This window comes from Musca domestica, unplaced genomic scaffold, assembly GCF_030504385.1.
Source record: "Musca domestica strain aabys unplaced genomic scaffold, Musca_domestica.polishedcontigs.V.1.1 14, whole genome shotgun sequence".
Taxonomy (NCBI): domain Eukaryota; kingdom Metazoa; phylum Arthropoda; class Insecta; order Diptera; family Muscidae; genus Musca; species Musca domestica.
In genome coordinates, this window is record NW_026712192.1 from 5,057,957 (window position 1) to 5,084,757 (window position 26,801).

The 26,801-nt window shown below is 33.0% G+C and overlaps 1 protein-coding gene across 3 annotated transcripts in view; it reads right to left on the reverse strand.

Moving 5' to 3' along the window:
- Positions 1-26,801, reverse strand: part of LOC101897370 (mucin-5AC) — a 65,863-nt gene that overhangs the window by 17,295 nt on the left and 21,767 nt on the right. Inside the window, exon 3 of one of the 3 annotated variants that reach the window (XR_009341696.1) lies at positions 18,743-18,914. The exons of the other annotated variants lie outside the window; for them this stretch is intronic. The gene's annotated coding sequence lies outside the window, so the exon portion shown is untranslated. Of the gene's footprint in view, positions 1-18,742; positions 18,915-26,801 lie in introns of those variants that run through there. 3 annotated transcript variants of the gene reach the window in all.

Genomic DNA, 26,801 nt, shown 5'->3' on the forward strand with positions numbered 1-26,801 from the left:
AAAATCGAATGCGATAAAAAATATGAAAAAATAAAAATATGTCACAAAATACTACAGAATCCATATTAACATCATTATTGTCATCTTTATATGCGATTTTCTTAGATTTTATACTTTTATGCCAAGAGAGCATTCTGAATTGACAACATTTGTCTAAATCGGTCCAGCCATTCTTGAGATATAAGCATTGAAGCTAACATCCCCTTCCTTTGTATATACAAATTGCGTATATTTCGCTATATATAAGCGATATATTTACTCACGGCATCTACATAACGGTCAGAATTGACCTGTTCGTCTATTTGTGATTACGCCAGGATTAATATTCGCGGTGTAATGGAAAATTTGACTTTTATTTAATACAAATGTTATGGTCTAATTCACCCACTAAATATTACCCGATGACCATCAAAATTGTAAGGCTTCTGCCCAGCCCTAAGCTCTAGTCCCATACTAACTTCCGCGTCGATTGGTCTATAATTGCGACCTGTAGAGCAACTGCAAAATCAGGAAATTTTTCAGTTTTTGGTCCATTTCAACTCGTAAATATTATGTGATCATCTCCAACAGCAATAGGGTTCTATTCTGGCCCAAGCCCCACCTACATTCTAAATTGCGACCTGTAGAGTGATTACAAATTAACATGGACAGACGGACGGACATACATAGCTAGATCGACTCAGCTCGGCGAGATAGGAAGATCCATATATACTTTCCTATGTGGGAAACCAATATTTCGAGGTGTTACATAATTTTTGGCCCAATCAAACTTATAATACCCCCAACACATAGTGTTGTAGGGTATAAAAATGTAAACTACTTTCTACGGTACAAATTACTTTTGTTCAGAGACTCACGATGAAATTTGATCTAGAATGATTCTTCCCTTCAAACTTTCCCCAAAAAATGAAGTATGAAGGGAGATTTTGAGTAGGATTGGATACACGTTAAAGTAACAGTAAAATAGCAAAGACATAAATTTCGCTTTTAGTACATAAATTCGTTAATTTATAGTACAAATTTCCAAAGTCACCTCCATATCTTACAATTATATCAAATTTCAGGGTTCAGGGTTTCTTTACCCAATACCAAATATAGTACTATTTAGTTATTTTAGGACAATGTGTACATATTTCCAAAACCAAATCCATATCTCAACCATACGAGATTCCAGTTCTACACCTTCACCCAATATCCAATTTAGTACCATTTAGTACTTTTCCAACAATTATAGCCTATCTTAGCCACAAACACCAGCAGTGACATCTATATTAAATTTCAGGTTTTCAGTTTTTTTCTTTCACCCAATAGCAAATTAAGTACTATTTAGTACTTTCGTACAATTGTAGTACAAATTTCCAAAACCAGCTCCATACCTTAATTCCAGATACCAACATAGACCTAAATATCAAATTTGATGATTTCAGCTCTATCTCTTACTCGATACATATTTAGTTCAGTTGAGTACTTTCGAACAACTATAGTACGCATTTCCAAACACACCTCCAAATAACAACCTCAGATACCATCAGTAACCTAAATATTAAATTTCAGAATTGTATCTCTATCCATTCACTCAACATCAAATATAGTAACATTTAGTTCTTTTCGTAAAATGTTAGTACACATTTCTGAAACCACCTCCAAATGTTCAGGCTACACATGAACAGCGGCCCTAATTCACCTGATACTAAATTGTACCAAATATAGTACTACTTAGTACTCTTCGTGCACTTGTAGCCCTTTTAGTTCCAATTTTATTCCGAATTTAGTACTATTTACCAATTCTACACTTCCACAGTAATCCCGATTCCATATTTTAGGATTCCACGTTATATTGGGGTATATAAGAATTTTGTAATAAGCCATTTAAATATTCAAATACGAAACTTAAAAAAAAACGGTGAATAATGTAACTAAAATCATTAAAATACCGAATATCTGGAGGTATTGATATACGAAGACTTGGACCATCATAGACAATTGTCTGTCACAGGCTGTAGTACCTATTAGGAACTTCAAATACAAAATTTCACACAATTTCGGTGTATTTTCGGAATATAGGGAGGTTCTGATGTATGGTGCCTATACGAAGACCTGGACAATTGTCTGTCATATACTTTAGTACCTATTAGGATCTTCAAATGCGAAATTTCTAACAACTCCGGTGAATAATGTCTGCAAAATCATAAAAATATCGAATATTGGAAGGTACCGTTATACAGGAGATATACAATATAGTGGACCTATATAGATAATACCCTTCCAGAGGGTAATATCGTGGACCGATACATCCCATCTTCGAACTTGACCTGCCTGCAGACAAAAGACTTATCTATGCAAAATTTTAGCTTCCCATCGTTATTCATTTTGACTCTATGAATGATTACAGCAGACGGGCAGACAGGGCTAAATCGTCTTAGAATTTTATGCTAATCAAGAATAGATATACTTTGTTATGTCTATTATTTTATTTATTTCGATGAGTTACAAACGGAATGACGAACTTGATATACCCTCCATACTATGTACGGTGGAGGGTATAAAAAAAAACAGAATTTGGACTTAAGGTTATATTCCTTAAAGATCATTCGATCGATTTTAATCAAATTATGTTCCAAACTAACATAACTTCGATATTCACGTGTATAACACCTTATCGGATTCTAAGAACAAGCGTTCCTCAAATCATTAATAACATTTGCAGGCCAATGGCGATGAAAACACATAATTTCTTTTATCTATTCAAAATTAATTATTTCCCTCTAAATCGAACAATCAAATTCAATTTTTATCAATTTATCATAACAAAAAAAATCATAAAACTAAATGTTTAACTTGAAATTCAACATTATTTCTAAAAACAAATCAATTTTTCCTCAAGTGAAGTTCGGTTTTCAGTTTAATGAACTTATATCACCAAACATTGATTGCATAAATGGGAAAACATTTATTTGCTAGTGGCTGTTGCTGCTGCTGCCATCAATTATGAAATTCCAATCGAATTGTTTTTTAATTTAATAAAAAACTAACACATAAACAAGTTTGGCTTTTATTATAAGCATAAAATGTGTAAAAATTAGCGATAAAACGATCGCATCCGTATCTCTTTTATTGTCCAACTAGTTGTCGATGAAAACAATCAAAAGCATTCAATCGATGAAAATGACGATGAAAATACTAAATGCTTTTATAGAAAACTTTGAATCCGTCAATTATAATACTGCGGACAAGCGAGTTATATTATTAAGTTTTATTGCAGCTTCTTTATATTTTGAATGGTTAATAGATTTCAAATTAATGTTCACGCTTTATAGCCCTAATTTAGCATTAAAAGCATCATATGCTTATCCATGGAGTAATTCTGGTGGCAAATACGGAAAGAAACTTAAGTGCGAAGAGTTCGAACAACAATTTTAAGCATAGCGTTGGGAAATTCGTAATCGACAAAAAATACAACAAGTAAAAAAACATTAAGTTCAGCCGGGCCAAACTTTTAATACCCTTCACCTTAGGATAAAGGAAACATTAGAGCCCATCTGACCCACATATACCAATTTTTAGACATATTCATGGGGAAATGTACCAAAAATCAACAAAATACCGAATATCGGGAAATACGGCTATATAGGGCTATACAAAAACGTGGACCTATACATACAGTGTTTCGCCAAAAGAGCCAGAACCCATTAATACCAACAAATACCACTTTCTAGACAAATCCGCGAAGAAATGTGGCAAAAACCATTAAAATGCCTAATATCGGGAGGTACCGTTATATGGGGGCTATACCAAATCGTGGACATGCAATGTTACGCCAAAGGAGCTAAAACCCATTATGACCTACAAATACCAATTTTCAGACAAATCCGTGAAAAAATGTGGCAAAAATAATCAAAATACCGAATGCCTCCCGACTGTTATATGGGGACTATACCAAAACGTGGACCGATATATCTCATTTTCAATACCAACCATCCTAAACACAATACAAATTGCTCTGCTAAATTTTGGCGCTCTACGTCAAATAATGTGGACTGTGATTTCAACAAACAGACGGACATCGTTAAATCGACTTAGAATTTTATGCTTATTATGAATATATATACCTTATGGGGTCTACGACGCATATTTAAGGATGTAACAAACGGAATGACAAAGTTAATATACCCTCCTTTCCAAGGTGGAGGGTATAACGATATAACAGATTTTAATTAGCTTTAAAGGGTTTAGAGCACATTGAAGTAATATATGGAAGCTTTTACTCGAATTCCATTAAATTTCAGAGAGCTCCAGCTATTTCTAAACAAATTTGGTTGAAACTTGGCAAACTTTATTTTAGTCGGAACTTGATAGTATTATCCAAAATGAGGAAAATATGGCTAGCACAAATCAGCACAACTTTTATTATACCTTCCACCATTCTATGGGGGGTATATTAACTTTGCCTTATATCTCCCGTATAACGATACATACCGATATTCGGTATTTTGATGATTTTACCAACATTTTTCACCGGAATTGTTTCAAATTTGTAATATAAAGTTTGTAATGGGTACTACAGCCTATGACAGCATTTTTTGTATGTCGTCTTCGTATAGCCCCCATATAACGGTACCTCCCGATATTCGGTATTTTGATGATTTTAGCGACATTATTCACCGGAATTTTTTCAAATTTGGTATTTGAAGTTCGTAATGGGTACTACAGCCTCTGACAAAAATTTCGTATGCAAGTCCACGTCTTCGTATAGTCTCCATATAACATTTTTCATTCAAGTGGTAGTTTCCGGAAGTTTTTTGAAAAATTTCAAGTTCCTTCCAAATTTTTAATACCCTCCACGTATTAAAAATTATCTTAGCTGCTTTAATATCAAGTAGGCGATATTGATTTTAACGAGTAACGAGTAGAGACACGAATTTCCAATGTATGGAGACAAATTTTTGCTAGGTGAGCACAACTTGCAGATTTCAAAAATTCCACATTTTAAAAATGTTATACAATTTTTTTAAATTTTTAGCGAGTAACGAGTAAAGGTGAAAAATTGTGGTAAGTGAACACAACTCATATTTGTTTTTTTTTTCTTTTTTCAAAAATTAGAGCAATTTTTCTGAAAAATACAGTTTTTATACCCTCCACCATACTATGGAGGGTATATTAATATATATTCTTGATCAGCGTAAAATTCTAAGACGATTTAGCCATGTCCGTCTGTCTGTCTGTGTGTCTGTCTGTCTGTACGTCTGTCTGTCTGTCTGTTGTAATCACGCTATCTTTCGAACAAATTGAGATAGAAGGCTAAAATTTTGCACACGTGTATATTTTGCCAGTAAGCAGGTTAAGTTCGTAAATGGGCCATGTAGGTCCAAGTTATCATATAGCCCCCATATAACTGTACCTCCCGATATTCGGTATTTTGATGATTTTAGCGACATTATTCACCGGAATTGTTTCAAATTTGGCATTTGAAGTTCTTAAAGGATACTACAGCGTAAGACAGAAAATTATCTGTGCAGGTCTACGTCTTCGTGTAGCCCCCATATAACGGTACCCCCCGAAATTCGGTATTTGATGATTTTAGCGACATTATTTAGAGATAGTGTTCCAAATTTGGTATTTGAAGTTCGTAATAGATACTGCAGCATAAAACAGAAAATGGGCCATGTAGGTCCACGTCTTCATATAGCCCCAAATACCGTACCCCCCAATATTCGGCATTTTGATGATTTTATCGACACTATTTACCGGGATTGTTTCAAATTTCGCATGTGAAGTTCGTAATGGATATTTCAGCCCATGCTAGAAAATTGTCTGTGCAGGTCCACATCTACGTATAGCCCCCATATAACGGTACCCCCCATATTCGGAATTTTGATGATTTTAGCTACATTATAAACAGATTTTTCTTCAAGTTTCGCATGTAAATATTGTAATAACTTATGAAAAAAGTTGCCTATGCATGGTCCACGTCGTCGTATAAGCATTAGGTATTTTTAAGGTTTTAACAGAATTCTTAACGGATTTTATTAATTTTTTTTTTTTTTTTTTTTTTGGAAATTGCCAATTTTGTACCAAATGGTGGAGGGTATTAAAAGTTCGGCCCGGCCGAACTTACAGCTTTTTTATTTGTTTTTAATTGTTATATCTTGAATTGTCATATCTTAAAGATATTGAGAAAAAAAAAATAAACGGCACAAGTTATCACTAATCACGCAAACCCCAGCAGAATATTTAATTTTCGAAAATTGCAATTCTGGCATACTTTTGAAATTGTCGTTTTTTCGAAATTGGTAAGAGATATCGAAAAAATTTAACGGCACAAATGAGCACAAACCGAATAGAATGCAGCACAACTTTAATTTCACGAAATTCAAAAATTGCAATTTTCCCAAATTTTTTTGGAAAAAAATTCTTTTTCGAATATCTCAGATTTTTTCGAAGGCAGAAACCTAGCAAAATTCAGCACAACTTTTCCTTTTTCGAGATTTGAAAATTACAATTCCAACGGACACCACATGCAGGCAGGCAAAGTTCGAAGATGGGCTATATCGGTTCATGTTATCGTATAGGCCCCATACTATGGCACCCCCCGATATTCGATATTTTGATGATTTTAGCCACATTTTTTAATGCCATTGTCTTAAATTCTACACAAGGATTTGTCTGTGACTACTTTACCCCCTGAAAGAGAATTGTCTATATAGGTCCACGTTATCGTATATCTCCCATATAACGGTACCTGTCAATATTTGGTATTTTAATAATTGTCTATTGCCATATAGGTCCACGTTTTAGTATAGCACCCATATAACGTTGGCACTAGATATTCAGTAATTTTATGGTTTTAGCGACATTATTCACCAGAATTGTTTTAAGTTTTATACTTGAAGTTCGTAATGGGTACTACAACCTAAGACGGAAAAGTGTATATGTAGGTCCACGTCTGTGTATAGCCCCCATAGAATGGAACTTCCCCTTATTCGGAATTTTTATGATATTAGCGACAGAATGATTGTTTCAAATTTCGTATTTGAAGTTCGGAATCATAATCGTATAGGCTAACACAAAAAACAAAACTTATGCAGCACCACGTCTTCGTATAGCGCCCATATAATGGTGGAGGGCCCTCCGAATGGTGTAGGGTTCGGCCGAACTTAGCTGGGTCCACGTTTTGGTACAGCAGTTTTATAATGATAACCCCAGATTTATGTTATTGCCTTCCTTAAAATTTTTATAAAAATAAAACTAGCGAGCAGTGAATTCTTGAATAAAAATTTCAGAAAATCGGCTCAGCCGTTTTCGAGTCTATAAGGAACATAAAAACAAACATGCTTGCAAAATTTGAGTTTTTTTATAAATATGACAGATTAAGCCGCTATGCCAAATTACTAACTACTCTCTTTCATTGATAGGCTAAGAAGTTTCCGAACCGCCCTCGTAAATTAAAAATTACAACTTAAATAGAAAAACAAAGCGTAAAAAAGCCGAACTTTGAATGCCCTCCACCATTTGGAACGAATTTGGGAATATTTAAAAAAAAATAAAATCCGTTAAAAAAATCTGTTAAAATCTTAAAATTAAATTAGGGTATATACGACGTGGACCTGTATAGGCAACTTTTGTTCTAAGCCATTACAATATTCAAATGCGAATCTTGAAAAAAAAGTCGGTGAATAATGTCGCTAAAATCATTAAAATACCGAATATCGGGAGGTGCCGTTACATGGGGGCTATACAATAACGTGGACCTATTTTCAATACCAAAAAAAAATGTAAAATTTTAACAACCTACTTCATTTCGGTCGGAAGCTAGAGTGATTTCCACAGACGGATGGACATCTCTAAATCGACATAGAATTTGATGATGATCAAGAATATACTATGGTGGAGGATATAAAAAAGAATACTGCTTCAAAAAAATTGAATACAAAATTATCATCAATGGAAAATTTCAGTAGATAGAACAAACAAGAGAGTTCTTTCAACCTATTCTTCCATGATTATAAAAAACCGGCAAATACTAAAGCAATAAATACCAATATATTTAGAAAATTTATATTATATTACTTTTAAAATTATGGGATTAACTATTTTAAATCTTAAGTAATTAACACCAAATTGTATTCAAGGTTTTCCCCTTAATATTCTATGGATTACTATTCTAGGCAATTTAACTTCAATGGAAAAAAAAATAAAATATAACAAATGCAAAAAATAACTTCCATATTGGATATATCGAAAAAATAGTTATTAAGTCATTAATTTTAATTTATGATTTAAATCTTTAAATTCACAATGATATTATTTTCTTTGCTTTGTTGATTTTAAATAATAACACCCATAGTCATCGTGGTCAACTTAGTTGAAGTCACACACAAATAGGCATCTATTATTGTGGTGTAAACATCAATAACTAACCTAGCCCAAGCCATACATAGTCTTGACTTTGATGCGAGATTCAGGCACAGTGAATTAAAACAAAATATAAATAAATATAACTCGCATATATATCTTCAACCGATTTCAGGTTAATTGTGCACTAAATGACCAATATAATTCCAGATGACCTGTATTTTGGTACATCCCACCGGATTCAGTCTAGAAGTCAGTAAGTCAATTTTAGAGGAAATAGGTTCCGATATAGCTATATCTCTCATATATAAGTTTCATCAGATTCTTGATCAGCGTAAAATTCTGAGTCGATTTAGCTATGTCCGTCTGTCTGTCCGTCCGTCTGTCCGTCCGTCTGTCCGTCCGTCTGTTTGTCTGTTGTAATCACGCTATTTTTCGAACGAATTGAGGTAGATTGATAACACTTCGTAAATGGGCCATGTAGGTCCACGTTTTCATATGACCACATATAAGGGTACCTCCCGATATTCGGTATTTTGATTTTTTGACGACATTTGTCCGATTCACCGTAATAGTTTCAAATTTGGTATTTGAAGTTCGTACCGGATACCACAGCCTGTGACAGAAAATTGTCAGTGCAGGTCCACATCTTCGTATAGCCTCCATATAACGGTACCTCCCGATATTCGGTATTTTGATTTTTTGACGACATTATTCACCGCAATTGTTTCAAAATTGGTATTTGAAGTTTGTAATAGATACTACAGCCTAAAACAGAAAATGGGCCATGTAGGTCCACGTCTTCGTATAGCCCTCATATAACGTTATCTCCCGATATTCTGTACTGTGATGATTTTAGCGACATAATTTACGGAATTGTTTTTAATTTGGTATTTGAAGTTCGTATTGGATACTACAGCCTAAGAAAGAAAATTATCTGTGCAGGTCCACGTTTTCGTATGACCTCCATATAATGGTACCTTCCAATATTCGGTATTTTCTTGATTTTAGCCACATTATTTACCCGAACTATTTCAAATTTAGTATTTGAAGTTCATAATAAATACTACAACCTATGACAAAAAATTGTCTGTGCAGGTCCACGTCTTCGTATAGTCCCCATATAACGGTATTTTGATGATTTTAGCGATATTATTTACCGGAATTATTTCAAATTTTGTATTTGAAGTTCGTAATTGATACTACAGCCTATGACAGAAAATTGTCTGTGCAGGCTTATGACAAAAGTTGCGTATGCAGGTCCACGTTGTCGTATAGACCCTAATATACGGCTACAGTCGGTATTTCTAAGATTTTAACAACAATTTTAATGAATTTTAATTTTTTGAAAATTGTCAAATTTGTATCAAATGGTGAGGTGCGTGCAAAATTCGGCCCGGCCGAACTTACAGCTTTTTTACTTTTTTTTATTTTTATTGATTAAAAGCAAAAAATGTCGGAAATAGCATTAAATTTTAGAATAAGTTTAGATTTTTTTGGAAATGGTCACCTTTGGCACGAATTATGGCTTTCAAACGGCCAATGAAACCGTCACACGTTGCCCGATAGTCACTTGTTGTTTTCCAGCCAAATAAAAAGAAATCACACTATCACGCTTGAATTCCATCACGAATAACTTTTTTTTCTGGAAAATTCTCACCAAAATGATTTCGTACGCTTGAAAACAATATAATGAGCTGTCACTGGAATAATTTTAACAGCTGTCGGACGAGTGGCTTAGAAATGACAGCAGTCTGGAGTTGGTTGCAGTTTTTTAATCTCACTGTATATGTTTCATCCGATTTGGTGTTAAAGTTCCTCACATTCGTAATATGCATTAAACAACAATGATATTTGGTACCAGATATTTAAAGAGCTCAGAAATACCTTTGCCAAATTTTAACAGATCGGCTAAGATTGGCATATTGCTCCCATATATATCTTTAATCCGATTTCAGGTTTATTGTGCAAATAATAGCTAATATAAAAGGTTAAAACGCCTCGGCCAAATTTAGTGAAAATCGATTCAGAATTGAATATACCTCCCCTGTATTAGTTCTCTCTGAAAGCAAAATATAACTTCTCTAAAGCCAAATGTTGATAGGTGGTATGATCTACTTCAAATAAATTCTTTTGTTACGGGGGCTCTACTAAATACACATACTTTTGACCTTTCCTTGCTGGTTCTACGTAAATTTGTTAATGAATATTCTTCAACTCTTTTCAACCCACTGTATTTGACTTTAAACTATTAATTCTCTGCACTTACCTTTTATGAAACAACGCTTTCGTGTTTAGTCTGTCTGAACTACAGAAATATGTTTCAACCTTTTTTTTAATAACTACCCAAAATTACACACTTAAAAACATACCGCTAAAAAAATTCCGATCCAAGTGAATACACATTACAGATGTTAACTTCTTTCGCACCATGACCATCACCATGAAATGTTTACAGCCACACCGAAGATGATTACCATCCATGTTGTGGCATGCACAGCATTGGCCCTTAGGCGCCGGCATTGTTCGAACGTCGAATACAATTAGTTTTTAACTGACTTTTGTTATGTTTTTGTAGTTGTTGTTATTAACACCCCACGCACAAAAATGTTAAAATAAATTCATTCACCATCGAAATGACCATCATTAAATATTGTTATCTCCTCTGAAATTTGAGATTTTCAGATAGAGATATTTGAAAAAATATATTTAAAATTACGTTTTTCTGTTTGATGTTTAATTTAAAAACTTAATTTTTCATAATTGGTACTGGCTACTTAAATTTATAGTTTGGAAGCTTAAAGTCATCAATTGACATGGGGTGACTTATATCCAAACTCTGTGTGAAACTTTTTTAGTCATGAAAAATTAACCACATTTTGACACGTCAGTTTGATGGAAGATTAAAAATTAGAAAATACATGCCCGGCGTTGTTTTATCACAACACTTGCACTTTTACGTTTATCGGCTCAAAGATTTGAGACTTTGGTGTTAAAAGGACCCGCTAAGAATCTAAATTTGTTCCCGGATTCCAAATTTTATCTCTTACAATAAAAAAACGTATATTGTTTATGTAAACTTTATTTTCAAGGTCAAAATCGGTCCAATTTTAATCGGTCAAAATTTAGATATAGCTCCCATATATATCTTCGTCCGATTTGCCTTCTATTGTGCACCAAACGTGTAATATAAGCCCGAATTGTATGGAATTTGTTATTTTTGTCCTCCGCAGCCGTAATATGCACTCTGTAACAACAATATTTGGGGAAATATATCAAATGCAGCTTAGAAATACCTTTGCTAAATTTTATCGAGATCGGTTCAGATTTGGATATAGCTCCCATATACATCTTTATCTGATTTCAAAATAATTTTACACCAAATGGGCAATACAATTCCGAATTTAAAAGATACAAATGCTTCGGCATATTTAGTCCTTTGAATTTTAAATTATAATTATAATCATAGGGTGTATGATTGAATTCTGCCATAAAAACTTTTAATTGTTATGTGGAGCTCAACTAAATTAGCAAAGTGGTGTAGGGTATCATAAAATCGGCGCGCCCAACTTTAGGACTTTCTTTACTGGTTTGAGTCTATTTCCTTTCTGTTGCGGTGTACGTTCTTGCACTTTTTGGAATTTCAATGGCTTTACCCCTAGTCTATTTTTCAATATTTGCCGAATGGAATATTGCGATATGTTCAGCTCACGAGCCATTTTTCGGCCACTGCGACGCGGGTTTCGATCAAGTCACTTCTTTACTTTTCGAACCATTTCTGCTAATGTTGCTGTTTTCTTCCGCCCACTTCCTTGACGTAGGGTTACGCTACCAGTATCACTGTAACGGGCGATGGTACGAGACACAAAAGATTTATTCACATTTAAATGCTGGAGTGCTCTAACGATAGCTACTTGTGGTTTTCCAGCCAAATATAAAGAAATCACACCATCTCGCTTGAATTCCATCACGAATAACTTTTTTTCTGGAAAATTCTCACCAAAATGCTTTGTACGCTTGTAAACAATATAATGAGCTGTCACTGGAATAATTTTAACAGCTGTCGGACGAGTGGCTTAGAAATGACAGCAGTCTGAAATTGGTTGCAGTTTTTTGATACGAATGTAAGGGACATAAAACCCCAAATCGGAGAAACATGTATATGGAAGCTATAGCTGTATCTGAACCTATTTTTGATATAATTTGATGTTCTGGCTTATAGACTGAATTCAGTCAGTTGTCCCAAAATTCAGGTCATTAGGACTCATATTGGCCATTTGTTACACAATTAACCCGAAATCGGTTGAAAATATATGGGAGCTATAACTTAATCCGATACGGTCCTTTGGCCAAGTAAATATTGTTTGCAAAATCGGATAATAAATGCGACCTGCATTTTGTTCACAATCATACATGGACGGACGGACGGACTGACATGCATAAATCGACTCAGAAAGTGATTCTACGAATATCCTCAGAAGTAACTATGAGTCTATCTCGCTTCCTTCTCCCTGTTACAAACAAATGCACAAAGACACTATGTATGGTATAAATATCAAAACGTGGGCCTATGTGACCCATTTTCGATACCGAAGAATCTACGGACCTAAAAAACATTTAAATGAAGATTTGTCCATCTAACACATTCCGTTTGGAATTTAGAGCGGTTTCCACAGACACTTGTCTCGGCATTGTGACAGTTTACATCGCAAATTAACCCAAATAAAGGGGACAAGTAGTCCCTCCACTCCTCTTTTTTTAATCTTCGAAAAAACATTCCTTCCTCGCTTATAGTGTACAAAGACATATAATATAATAAGATGGGACCAAAGACATATAAGATGGGACATTACATTGTCATTTTCTTCAATAGATGGCGTTGGTAGTAGAAAAATATGTTATGTCACGATATCGTGACATAGCATTATGTTATAATTTAACAGAGCTGACGCTTTTTAAGGGTTGTTGTTGATTTTATCGATTCAATGTACAAGGAAATGCTCTGGAATAGATTTTTGAGAGCATGTCTATCATACCTGATATTTTTTCCACGCATTTCCGCCATTTTTCGGCGATATCGGAATAACATATTTTTCTAAAATTTCCAAAGCATTTCTGTTATGTCGCCTGCCATCTGTTACCTGATAGAAAAATGTAAACCAATATGCATTTTGTCCAATCTTTATAGTTTTATGTCTTTGTAGTGTATTACTAATAACAATACGGTGATTATTTTTGTAGACATTTTTTAACCCTCAAGTGAATCATTAAAAGGGTATCTTTGGTCCTTTCTCCAAGTATAGTAAAAAACTTCCTTTAAACCGGATCGTATCAAATCCAAATATTTTACAAAATATTTTTTCATAACATTTTACTATTGCCCCTCATCATTTAATACATCAAAATATATAAAATCTTACCCAAACGCCAGGAATTCATATAAATTAAAAACGCATTTTTTTGGGTTAAAGCTGAACTTAATGTGATTTTAAGCAAAATTATCCAAAAACGCATCATCTTAAGAAGCATTTACATAATATTTGTATTCTACCTGAAAATTATGTTACGAGTGTGCTCACATTAAGTTATAATAACTTATATGTTGTGTACTTTCTTAAGGTGATCCTAAACATAATAAAAAAAAATAATAATAATAATGTATAATTAAATACTAAAACTATCCAACCGTTTCTTGAGAACAAAAAAAAATGAACTCAATTTTTACGTGCTATAATTTCACCTCTTGACCTTTTATGACAGGTTGTAAATCATTTATTTTATTGTAGAGCAAACAATTAATCAAACTTGTTCTTGCCAAAGTGTTATGCAGAAGATGTACGCATGCGTGGATTATGGATATGAGTTAACGCCATATTTGAATTGAAATTAATTAATTTTTTTTTGTTTTTTTTGTTTTGTCTTGCTTACTATCTCACAAATGTCATAAACAAAACGAAGAAGCTAGCTCACAACTCACCAAAATGCTTAACACCAAAAAAGCAAAAAATAAACACCAACAACAACAACTACCATACAACAACAAACACCACAACAACTAAATAGTGAAGCTAAAAATCTAACACTCATAAACAAAGCGCAAAAAAAAAACACTACACAAATGGTAATGTGATTAATTGGCATGAAAATTATGAATTTATTTAACAAAAAATAGAAGAAATATGAAACAAAATGTTTGTTCGGCTGGGAAGACTTTTTTATACCTTTTACGAATGGTGAAAGGTTATTTATAAAATCAGTACCGCATTCCGCATAGGGGTGTAGTTTCGGGACAATACCAAGTTTTTCATTCAATTTGATACACAACGAGATTAAAATGATTATGATTACCGCTTGTTAGTCTCCAATTTGTTATTTTTGGAAATGTATTTGTTAAGATTCATTCAAACTTCCTTATGATTGTGCCTAGATAATTATTATAACCTCAGCCATATGGCTATAGAAGGTATATATTTTATTTGACACCCGGTTCCTTTCGACCAAATCCGTTTCAGGACATGTGGAGTCGATCTAGGGGTGTCTGGCCGTCTGTCTATCTGTCTGTCTAACCTAGGTCCAAACTTGGTACATCGTAGTATTATTATATAATTATATAGGTATGGATCTTCCTATCTCGTCGAGCTGAGTGGATCTAGCTATGTATGTCCGTCCATCCGTCCGTCTGTCCATGTTAATTTGTAATCAAGGTACTGGTCGCAATTTTTTGGAGATGATTGCAAAATATTTAGGGATTGAAATGGACCAAAAACAAAACATTTTCCTGATTTTACAGTTGCTCTATAGGCCACAATTATGAACCAATCGAAGCGAAAGTCAGCATGGGGCTAGAGTTTAGGACTGAACAGAAGACTGCCAAATTGGCCAATATTTAGCGGGTAAAATAGACCCTAACGTTATGTAAGAAAATAGGAAAATTTCCACTAAACCACGAATATTTTTAACCCCAGCCAAATCGCAAATACATCAAAAGTCACTTCTGACCATTAAAGCGATGCTGATAGCCAAGAAATCAGTTACATAGTAAAATAGGAATAATATATATGTAAAATAAATAGATCTTATTTATTCTGCTTATAAGTCAAGAACTGCTGGAATGGTCTATGGCCAGAAAAAAATAAAATCTAAAAAATTGCGGACAGTATTTCAATAAATAAGTGAATATCTGTTGTTCCATTTTTACAAATTTTTGTCATATTTTTTATCGCATGCGATTTTTATACCCTACACCACAAGGTGGTTAGGGTATTATGTCTTTGTGCATTTGTTTGTAACAGGCAAAAGGAAACATAAAATCACATTCTGAGTCAATTTATGCATGTCCGTCCGTCCGTCTGTCTGTCCATGTATTTTGGTGAACAAAGTACAGTTCGCATTTATTACCCGATCCAGATGAATTTTTGTACAAACCATTTGTTTGGCCCAAGGACGAACCCTATTGAAATTGGAGATAATCAGTCAAAATTTAGATATACCTCCCATATATATCTTCGTCCGATTTGCCTTTTATTGTGCACCAAACGTGTAATATCAGTCCGAATAGTATGAAATTTTGCACATACAACCAAATTAGGCCTGAAAATAGGTATGCCAAATTTGACGGTTCAGATATAGCTATAGCTCCCTTATATATTGTTCATCCGATTTGTTATTTTTGTCCTCCGCAGCCGTAATATGCACTCTGTAACAACAATATTTGGGGAAATATATCAAATGAAGCTCTAAATAAATTTGCTAAATTTTATCGATATCGGTTTAGATTTGGATATAGCTCCCATATATAACTTCGTCCGATTTACCTCTTATTGTGCACCAAACGTCCATCCATCCATCCCAAATGGGATGAAATTTGGCACTTACGACCGAAGATCGGTTCAGATATAGCTATAGCTCCCATATATACTGTTCATCCCATTTGTTATATTTGTTACCCACAGCCGTATTATGCACTCCGTAACAACGATAGTCAGGGAAACATATCAAATACAGCTCAGAAATTTTTTTTTGCCAAATTTTATCGAGATCGTTTCCGATTTGCTCCCATATATAACTTCGTCCGATTTACCTTTTATTGTGCACCAAACGTCTAATATTTGTCCAAATGGGATGGAATTTGGCATCTTGACAAATTTTTCTGATTTATCTTTGACGTCATGCTTGTAAAATGATGCTTTGTGGGAGACTTTTAAACCCTAACATGTGTTTTTATACCCTCCACCATTCTATGGAGGGCATTTTAGCTTTGTCATTCCTCCTCGAACAGACAGACCCTACAAATTATATTCTGGATCACCGAACAAATTGGGATGTAAGACTAAAATTTTTCACACATGTGTATTTTGCCAGCAGGCAGGTTAAGTTCGTAAATGGACCATGTCGGTTAACGTTTTCGTATAGCCCCCACAAAACGATACCTCGCGACATTCGATATTTTAATGATTTTAGCGACGTTATTAACCCGAATCGTTTCAAATTTCGTATTCGAATTTGGTAATGAGTACTACAGTCTGTGACAGAAAACTGTCTTTACAAGTCCAGGTCTCCGTATAGCACCCATATATCGGTACCTCCCTATATTCGGTAATTTGACGATTTTAAGTACAATATTAACCGGAATCGTTTCGAATTTCGTATTCGCGCTTTGTAACGGGTACTACAGCCTGTGACAGAATTTGCCTATATAGGTCCAGATCTTCGTATAGCCCCCACATAACTGTACCTCCCGATATTCGGTATTTTGATGGTTTCAGCGACATTATTATGAACCGAAATTATTTCAAATTTCGTATTTGCAGTTCGTAACGGGTAATACAGCCTGTGACAAAAAAATGTCTATGTAGGTCCACGTCTGCGTATAACCCCCAAAATAAAAACGGTAATATTTTAACATTTTAACAGAAATTTTTTTCGAAAGTTTCCAAATTTGTTCTAAATGGTGGAGGGGTCGGGTCGAACTTACTGGTGTTTAACTCGTTTACTTTATTTTAATTATTATTATTATTATTATTATTGTTATTATTATTATTATTATTATTGTTATTATATATTATTATATTATTATTATTATTATTATTATTATTATTATTATTATTATTATTATTATTATTATTATTATTATTATTATTATTATTATTATTATTATTATTATTATTATTATTATTATTATTATTATTATTATTATTATTATTATTATTATTATTATTATTATTATTATTATTATTATTATTATTATTATTATTATTATTATTATTATTATTATTATTATTATTATTATTATTAGTATTATTATTATTATTATTATTATTATTATTATTATTATTATTATTATTATTATTATTATTATTATTATTATTATTATTATTATTATTATTATTATTATTATTATTATTATTATATTATTATTATTATTATTATTATTATTATTATTATTATTATTATTATTATTATTATTATTATTATTATTATATTATTATTATTATTATTATTATTATTATTATTATTATTATTATTATTATTATTATTATTATTATTATTATTATTATTATTATTATTATTATTATTATTATTATTATTATTATTATTATTATTATTATTATTATTATTATTATTATTATTATAATTATTATTATTATTATTATTATTATTATTATTATTATTATTATTATTATTATTATTATTATTATTATTATTATTATTATTATTATTATTATTATTAGTATTATTATTATTATTATTATTATTATTATTATTATTATTATTATTATATTATTATTATTATTATTATTATTATTATATTATTATTATTATTATTATTATTATTATTATTATTATTATTATTATTATTATTATTATTATTATTATTATATTATTATTATTATTATAATTATTATTATTATTATATTATTATTATTATTATTATTATTATTATTATTATTATTATTATTATTATTATATTATTATTATTATTATTATTATTATTATTATTATTATTATTATTATTATTGTTATTATTATGATTATTATTATTATTATTATTATTATTATTATTATTATTATTATTATTATTGTTATTATTATAATTATTATTATTATTTCTTTTTTTGAAGAAGAAGAAGTTTATCACTCTTCTCCTGCTGTAGGGTATCACAAACATTTTCAATATCTTTATTATGTCTGGCTGTTCAAGTTGTCGTTCGGTTATGATTTTTTAAATTAATCAGCCATTGCCAATTCATCTAAGCCAAAAATAAAACAAATCTGGTTTATATGTGAGATGATTTTTCTTTTTCTGTGTTTTTTTTTTTTTTTTTCATTTGCAAATATTTTCGTTGGTTTATGGCATTTTTAGATTTTTTTTTTTTTTTTTTTTTTGGGTAAAGGCATCAATTTCGAATTTATGACAACTGATTAATGTGAGAAGTTGCGTTGCCATAGTTTAACATAAAGGCGTATTCTTTGTTCCAATCTTTGGAGAGCATGACAGTGGAATTACCCAAAACATCTTCCAGAATAATAAACATGTTTCGTAAATTATAAGAACTATTCAGCTGAAATGAAGATAAATGTTGCATTTATTTGAAACCAAAAAAAAACAACAAAATGTACGTGATTTGGATACTGAGATGATTACGATGTTGTTGCCGCTTTGCCGCCTGATTGTTGCAATGTTGATGGAAATATCTTATTAAAGAATTATGTCATTTATTATAGAGCTTGAAAATTTGTTAAGTTTTAGAAAAAAAATCATCATATTTCACAATATTCCATTTTGATTAATTTCAAAATTATTAACCTTTAACGGTTTTAATAATCTCTTCAGATGTTTGTCTAAAGATTAATAACATTGCCACAAAACCGGTAGACAGTTTACAATAATTTTGAGTATTTTATTTTGATTTTTTTGCTTCGCGATTAAGATCGCAGCATACAACGGCTTGCCTAATTGAATGTCTGATAAAGACTTTTATTTAAAATCGAATGTCAAAAGGTTAACGCATATCAACTTACAATCTGCATACATGATATCCCAGATGAAGGCTATCATTTGTCAGACATGGCAATGAACTAACTGCAAGTGTTGGTGTTCCAGAAAATAAAAGCGAAGATGTTAAGTACAACAAGTAAAAAGGCAGTAAGTTCTGCCGGGCCGAAATTTAAATACGCTCCACCATTTGGAACAAATTTGGAAAATTTCAAAAAATTAAATCTAAAAAAAATTCTGTTAAAGTTTTAAAGATTCCGAATATAACCGTTACATTGGGGTCTATACGACGTGGACGCACAGAGGCATTGTTTGTCATAAGCCATTACCATATTTAAATTCGAAACTTGAAATAAACGGTGAATAATGTAGCTAAAATCATAAAAATGTTGTATATAGGGAGGTACCGTTATAACAGAGCTGTGCGAAGACCTGGACCAACATAGACAATTTTCTGTCACAGGCTATAACATCCATTACGAACTTCAAATACGACATCTCAAACAATTTCGGTGGTTATTGTATCTAAAATCGTCAAAATACCGAAGTTTGGGAGGTACCGTTATATGAGGGCTATACGAAGACGTGGACCTGCATAGACAATTTTCTGTCAAAGGCCATAGTATCCACTACGAATCTCAAATACCAAATTTGAAACAATTCCGGTGAATAATGTCGCTAAAATCATCAATATACCGAATATAGGGAGGTACCGTTATATGGGGGCTATACGAAGACGTGGAACTGCACAGACAATTTTCTGTCTTAGGTTGTGGTATCCATTTCGAACTTCAAATACCAAATTTGAAACAATTTCGGTGAATAATGTCGCTAAAATCATCAAAATACCGAATATCGGGAGGTACTTATATATGGGGGCTATATGAAAACGTGAACCTACATGGCCCATTTACGAACTTAACCTGCCTACTGGAAAAATAAGCATGTGTACAAAATTTTAGCTTTCTATCTCAATTCGTTCGAAAGATAGCGTGATTACAACAGACAGTCGGACAGACAGACAGACGGAACAAAGAGGGAACGGCTCAATACATCAACGGTTGGTCGAAGAAGTTAGAAAGTATCGGTCGGCTTACAAACAGATATTTATACTCGGTATACAACTGTCCACGATATCGTATAACCCCCATATACCCCCGATATTCGGTATTTGAACGACTTTGGAGCCTTTTTCTGTGGAGGTCCAGGTCTTCGTATACCATATACCTGCTGAAGTTACTGCTTTTTTACTTGTTTACTTTTATTCTAGTACCATAGCAAAGCGTTGAGGGTTTTAATAAATTAATATCCGAATCTGAACCGGTTTCAATATAAATAGACAAAATTAATTTTTAGACCAAATTTCGTCACAAATTCCGATCTTCATTGAAACTGCAGATAAATAGTGTGTTTGGTGGAGATATATCCAATTTTCATTGCAATTTGAAAAGTTCTTTTTTGTACTGAATTTGGTCTCACTTTCCAAATTTGAGTACTGTATCTATAACCGATCAATAGATGTGTCCACACAAAAAACTATATTTTTTAGAGGTACTTCCGATTCTGACTCTATACTTCCGGTTCCAAGTGGAATTTCAGAAGCGTATGCATGTTGAAATTTTCAAGGAAATCTGTTCAGCAGTTTTTGTGTCTATAAATTACAAACAATCAAACGTACAAACATTTTCCTCTTTTATAGATATATAGATTATCATACATCGCCTAACATAGTTTAACATTTTGACCCGTTGGTACCAGAAAAAGAAGACCGATATATTTCATCTTCACAACAGATCTTTTAATGCTTGAAATATTGGGATCTGTGAAATTTGAAGGCAATCAGACTCTTAATTCACATTTTTTAAGATTTACAATTATTCCAAATGTTAACCCTTTGTGAGATAAGTACCAGAACCCTTTGTGGGGGGAGGACCAGAAGGAATGAACTGATATCTACCATCTTAACAGCAGATTTTGTGAGAAATATTGAGATGTGCCGAGTTCTAAAGAAATCGGAAATCCATTTCGCGTGTTACGGACTTTATTGCGATTCAACATTTTGACCGGTTGTGGGGGAGGTACCAGTAGGAATAGACCGACATATCCAATCTTCACACCTAATCTTGTGTTGGTTGAAATATTGAGATGTGTGAAATTTGAAGACAATCGGACTCTTATTTCAGAGTTATAGTTATTCCAAATGTTGACCCTTTGTGGGGGAGGTACTAGATGGAGTGAACTGATATTGTCCATTTTCGCACCTGACCTTGCACTTACAAAAATATTGGGATTTGCAAAGTTTTCATAAAATCGAATGATACTTTCTCTTTCTATGTGGTAAATTTTTTTCTTTGAAAATGTTGAACTTTTGTGGGGGGAGGCACCAGAAAGAGTGGAGCGATATTGTCCATCTCCGAACTTGATCTATGTTGCACAATAATACCCCTTTGTACCAATTTTTGATTAAATCGGATACTCCTTTCTAGAGTTTCCGTGCGCACCAGCAGACAGATAGACGGACGGACATGGCCAGATCGACCATTCCCCATTTGGTTTTTTTTTATAAGAGATAGTACCCATTACAAACTTCAAATGTAAAACTTTGAAACAATTCCGGTGAGAAGTGTGGTACATGTCATAAAAATATCGAATATGGGGGGGGGGGGTACAAGTATATGGAGCCTATACAGCCAATTACATGCTAGAGAAGGTGGTGCCTGTTACGAAGTCAAAATAACAAGTTTGAAATAATTCTTTTAAAAATTTAGGTAAAATCATGAAAATACCAAATATTGGTAGATATATAGGTTGTATAGGGGATATACCAAGGAGAGGATCTATACAGAAAATTTCTGTCATAGGAGGTAGTACCCATTGCGAAGTCCAAATACCAAAATGAAAACAATTCCGGTGAAAAGTTATAATTACATGCATGAATGTTTCCTACATACTGTGAACACATATTCCTAATTTACGGCACATTCGGTTTGAGATTGTGACTAAAACATCCAAAAATCCTTAAATCTCTCGGTACAGTTATATGAGATCTATACCAAAACGTACATAGCCCATTGTTAATACCAACCAGTAAAGAAAAGTCAAAAGTCGGGCGGGGCCGTCTTCCGTAACAAAAAAAATATTTAAAGTAGATCATACTTAAATACCATATCGGATGAAACTAATATAAGGAAGCTATAACTATATCTGGACCGATTTCCACCAAATTTGATGTACTTGCTTCTAAACTGAATTCGGATAGATGTGCCAAAATACAGGACTTTTGGACATATATTGGCCATTTGGTGCACAATTTACCCGAAATCGGTTGAAGATCTAAATCTGAACCGATCTCGATAAAATCTGGCAGAGGTATTTCCGAGCTCAATGAGATATCTGGTACCAAAGATCATTGTTGTCGAATGGATATTACGATTTTGAGGGACACCATATCGGATGAACATATATAAGGGAGCTATAGCTATATCTGAACCGATTTTGACCAAATTTGATGTACTTGTTTCTAGACTGAATTCGGTTGGATGTGCCAAAATACAGGACTTTTGGGTAGAGATTGGCCATTTGGTGCACAATTGACCCGAATTCGTTTGAAAATATATATGGGAGCTAAATCTGAACTGATCTCGATAAAATTTGGCAGAGGTATTTGCGAGCTTTATAAGGTATCTGGTACCAAAGATCATTGTTGTAGAATGCATATTACAAATGTGAAGTACATAAACATCATATCGGATGAAACATATATAAGGGAGCTATAGCTATATCTGAACCGATCTTCACCAAATTTACCAGCTTCTAGACTCAATTCGGCCGTAAGTGCCAAATTTCATCCCATTTGGGCAAATATTAGACGCTTGGTGCACAATAAAAAGTAAATCGGACGAAGTTATATATGGGAGATATATCCAAATCCGATCTCGATAAAATTTAGCAAAGGTATTTATGAGCTGTATTTGATATATTACCCCAAATATTGTTGCTACAGAGTGCATATTACGACTGCGGAGGACAAAAATAACAAATCGGATGAACAATATATATGGGAGCTATAGCTATCTCTGAACCGATTTCGATCAAATTTGGCATACTTATTTTCAGACCTAATTTAGTTTTGTGTGCAAAATTCCATACTATTCGGGCTGATATTACACGTTTGGTGCACAATAGAAGGCAAATCGGACGAAGATATATATGGGAACTACATCTGTTTTTTTACCGATTATCTCCAATTACAATAGGGTTAGTCCTTGGGCCAAACAAATGATTTCATCTGTATCGGGTAATAAATGCGAACTGTACTTTGTTTACAAAAATACATGAACAGACGGACGGACGAACATGCATAAATCGACTCAGAATATGATTCTATGCAGATCATCAAAAGGAACTATGGGTCTATCTCGTTTCCTTTTGCCTGTTACAAACAAATGCACAAAGACATAATACCCTGACCACCTTGTGGTGTGGGGTATAAAAAGCTCCCACCATTTGGAACTAATTTGGGAATTCTCAAAAACTATTATAATAAACAATAATTATAACAATAATAAACAATAATACCGAATGTAGCTGTTATATTTGGGTCTATGCGGCGACATTACAATATTCAAAAGCGGAACTTAGAACAAGTAAAAAAGAAGCTAAGTTCGGCCGGAACGAACTTTTAATACCCTCCACCATTTCGAAGGAAATTGAAAAATTTGAACAAAAAAATCCAAAAACTACCACTTAAATGAAACGAACTTTTAATACCCTCCACCATTTCGAAGGAAATTGAAAAATTTGAACAAAAAAATCCAAAAACTACCACTTAAATGAAAACCGTTATATGGGCACTATACGAAGACGTTGAATTGTACACGAATTTTTTTTTTCATAGGCTGTAGTGCCCATTACGAATTTCCAGTATGAAATTTGAAATCATTCCGGTAAATAATGTTACTGAAATCGTCAAAATATCAACTATCGGGAGGTACCACTATATATGGGCTATACGAAGACGTGAACCTGCATATAAACATTTTTGCCATAGGCTGTAGTACCCATAACAAACTTCAAATACCAAATTTGAAACAATTCCCCGAGAATAATGTCGCTGAAATCGTGAAAATACCGAATATCGGGAGTTACCGTTATATGGAGGCTATACGAAGACGTGAACCTGCATAGACAATTGTCTGTCTTAGGATGTAGTACCCATTATAATCTTCCAGTACGAAATTTGAACGATTCCGGCGAATAATGTTGCTGAAATCGTCAAAATACCGAATATCGGGAGGTACCGGGAGGGGCTATATGAAGACTTGGATCTGCATACAAAAATTTTTGGCATAGGCTGTAGTACCCATTAGGATCTTCCAGTACGAAAATTTGAAACGATTCCGGTGAATAATGTTGCTTAAATCGTCAAAATACCGAATATTGTGAGGTACAGTTATATGGGGGCAATACGAAGACCAGGACCTGCATAGACAATTTTCTGTCACAGACTGTAGTATCCATTTCGAACTTCAAATACCAAATTTGAAACAATTCTGGTGAATAATGACGCTAAAATCATCAAAATACCGAATATTGGGAGGTACCGTTATATGGAGGCTATACGAAGACGTGGACCTGCACAAACAATTTTCTGTCTTAGGGTGTAGTATCCATTTCGAACTTCAAATACCAAATTTGAAAAAAATTCCGGTGAATAATGTCGCTAAAATCATCAAAATGCCGAATATTGGGAGGTACCGTTATATGGGAGCTATATGAAAACGTGGACCTACATGGCCCATTTACGAACTTAACCTGCCTACTGGAAAAATAAACATGTGTGCAAAATTTAAACCTCAATTCGTTCGAAAGATAGTGTGATTACAACAGGCAGACAGACAGACAGATATGGGTAAATCGACTTAGGATTTTACGCTGATCAAGAATATATATACTTTATTGGCTCTTACATGAGTATTTCGAGGAGTTACAAACGGAATGACAAAGTTAATATACCTTCCATAGTATGGTGGAGGGTATAAAAATTGGCCTGAAAAACAAGATTCTAAAACATGGGTCTAAATGCAAGTGTGTGAAACTGTCTCATCTACATTTGTAATATAAGCAATCTGTTGAGTGTGATATTTTGAAGCTTCAATAGTTTCAAAGCAATCTAAGATACAATGTCAGCCTTTTAATTATAACTATCATCGACCATTGTCACATCAAACTCATTGAGTGGCATTGATGCGTAAAAAATTGTTAAAATATTATGACATTTATAAAGAGTTCTCACAACTTTAGTGTTTCATTTTAATCGATGTTAAAAACTCAAAATAAACATTTTAAATTGGTGGGACACTAATTAAAAAATATGTTTTTGTTTAAAATTTATTTATGGTTCTCAGAGTCAAAAAAAACATTTATTTTGTTAAAATAAACACATCATTTTATTTATTTAAACAATTAAACTACGGTTTTTTTCTTGTGGTAATAGCTTTTTTTCAAGAGCGTTTAAGACAAATGAAAATGGCTTCATGTTTTGTGTGAGTACAGGGTCGGTTAGAAGTTATCAAAACCCCAGGTCAGCGAACATGAAATTCTAAAAAATAATTACATTTTATCATTCGCCTCTTTGGGATTTTGTCACATAAATCACATAACCGGCTGTAATTAAAAATCAAAAAGAAGTATTTATCAAGAGGAAGACAAGTACTTGTCTTTGGCGAACAATGACTGTCGAGCTTGTATTCACGAGGAAATTCCGACATTAATTACTTTGGTTATTCTTCCTTAATTACCGAAAATGTTTAAATATTTTCTTGAGATCTTGTTTAAATGAGAGTAACATGCCGAGAAGTACAAGAATTTTTGCCAACATCCGGGTTAATTCGGCCGAAGCTAAGCTAACCTATTCTAATTTGAATAAATTGTTCAATTTGAATCTCAGCAAACCATGACGACGACGACTTCATGTCACATTTTACCAGCCACGCAGAGACAATTTGTCAATGTAGGCCATTGTACCTTGTTTTTTTGTTTGGATTTTAAAATAAAGTCATATTTCTTTGTCGAACAATGGAGACATGAAGGGCGTCAAGGCGAATAAAACACTTTTATTCGCCTTAATGTGGCTAATGGGTTCAGAGACGATGAGTCTGGTTTCGTAATGTCCAATACACCTGATACGCATATTCTGTAAAGCCTTTCATATGGAATTGGCGATATTCTAATTGTGCCATATGATGGAGCTTCTTTGCATTGCATTTGCGTTTATTGGTGATACAAAATCTTCACAGAGGTTCTAAAAGACATGAACGTGAAAATCGTCGTAGCTGAGGCATTCTCTAGTCGCTTGGCATTACAAGATAATTTAAACAAACTATTTTTGGGGGGACATACCAAAACCATCCTACACACAATACAAATTGTTCTGCCAAATTTTTAAGCTCTA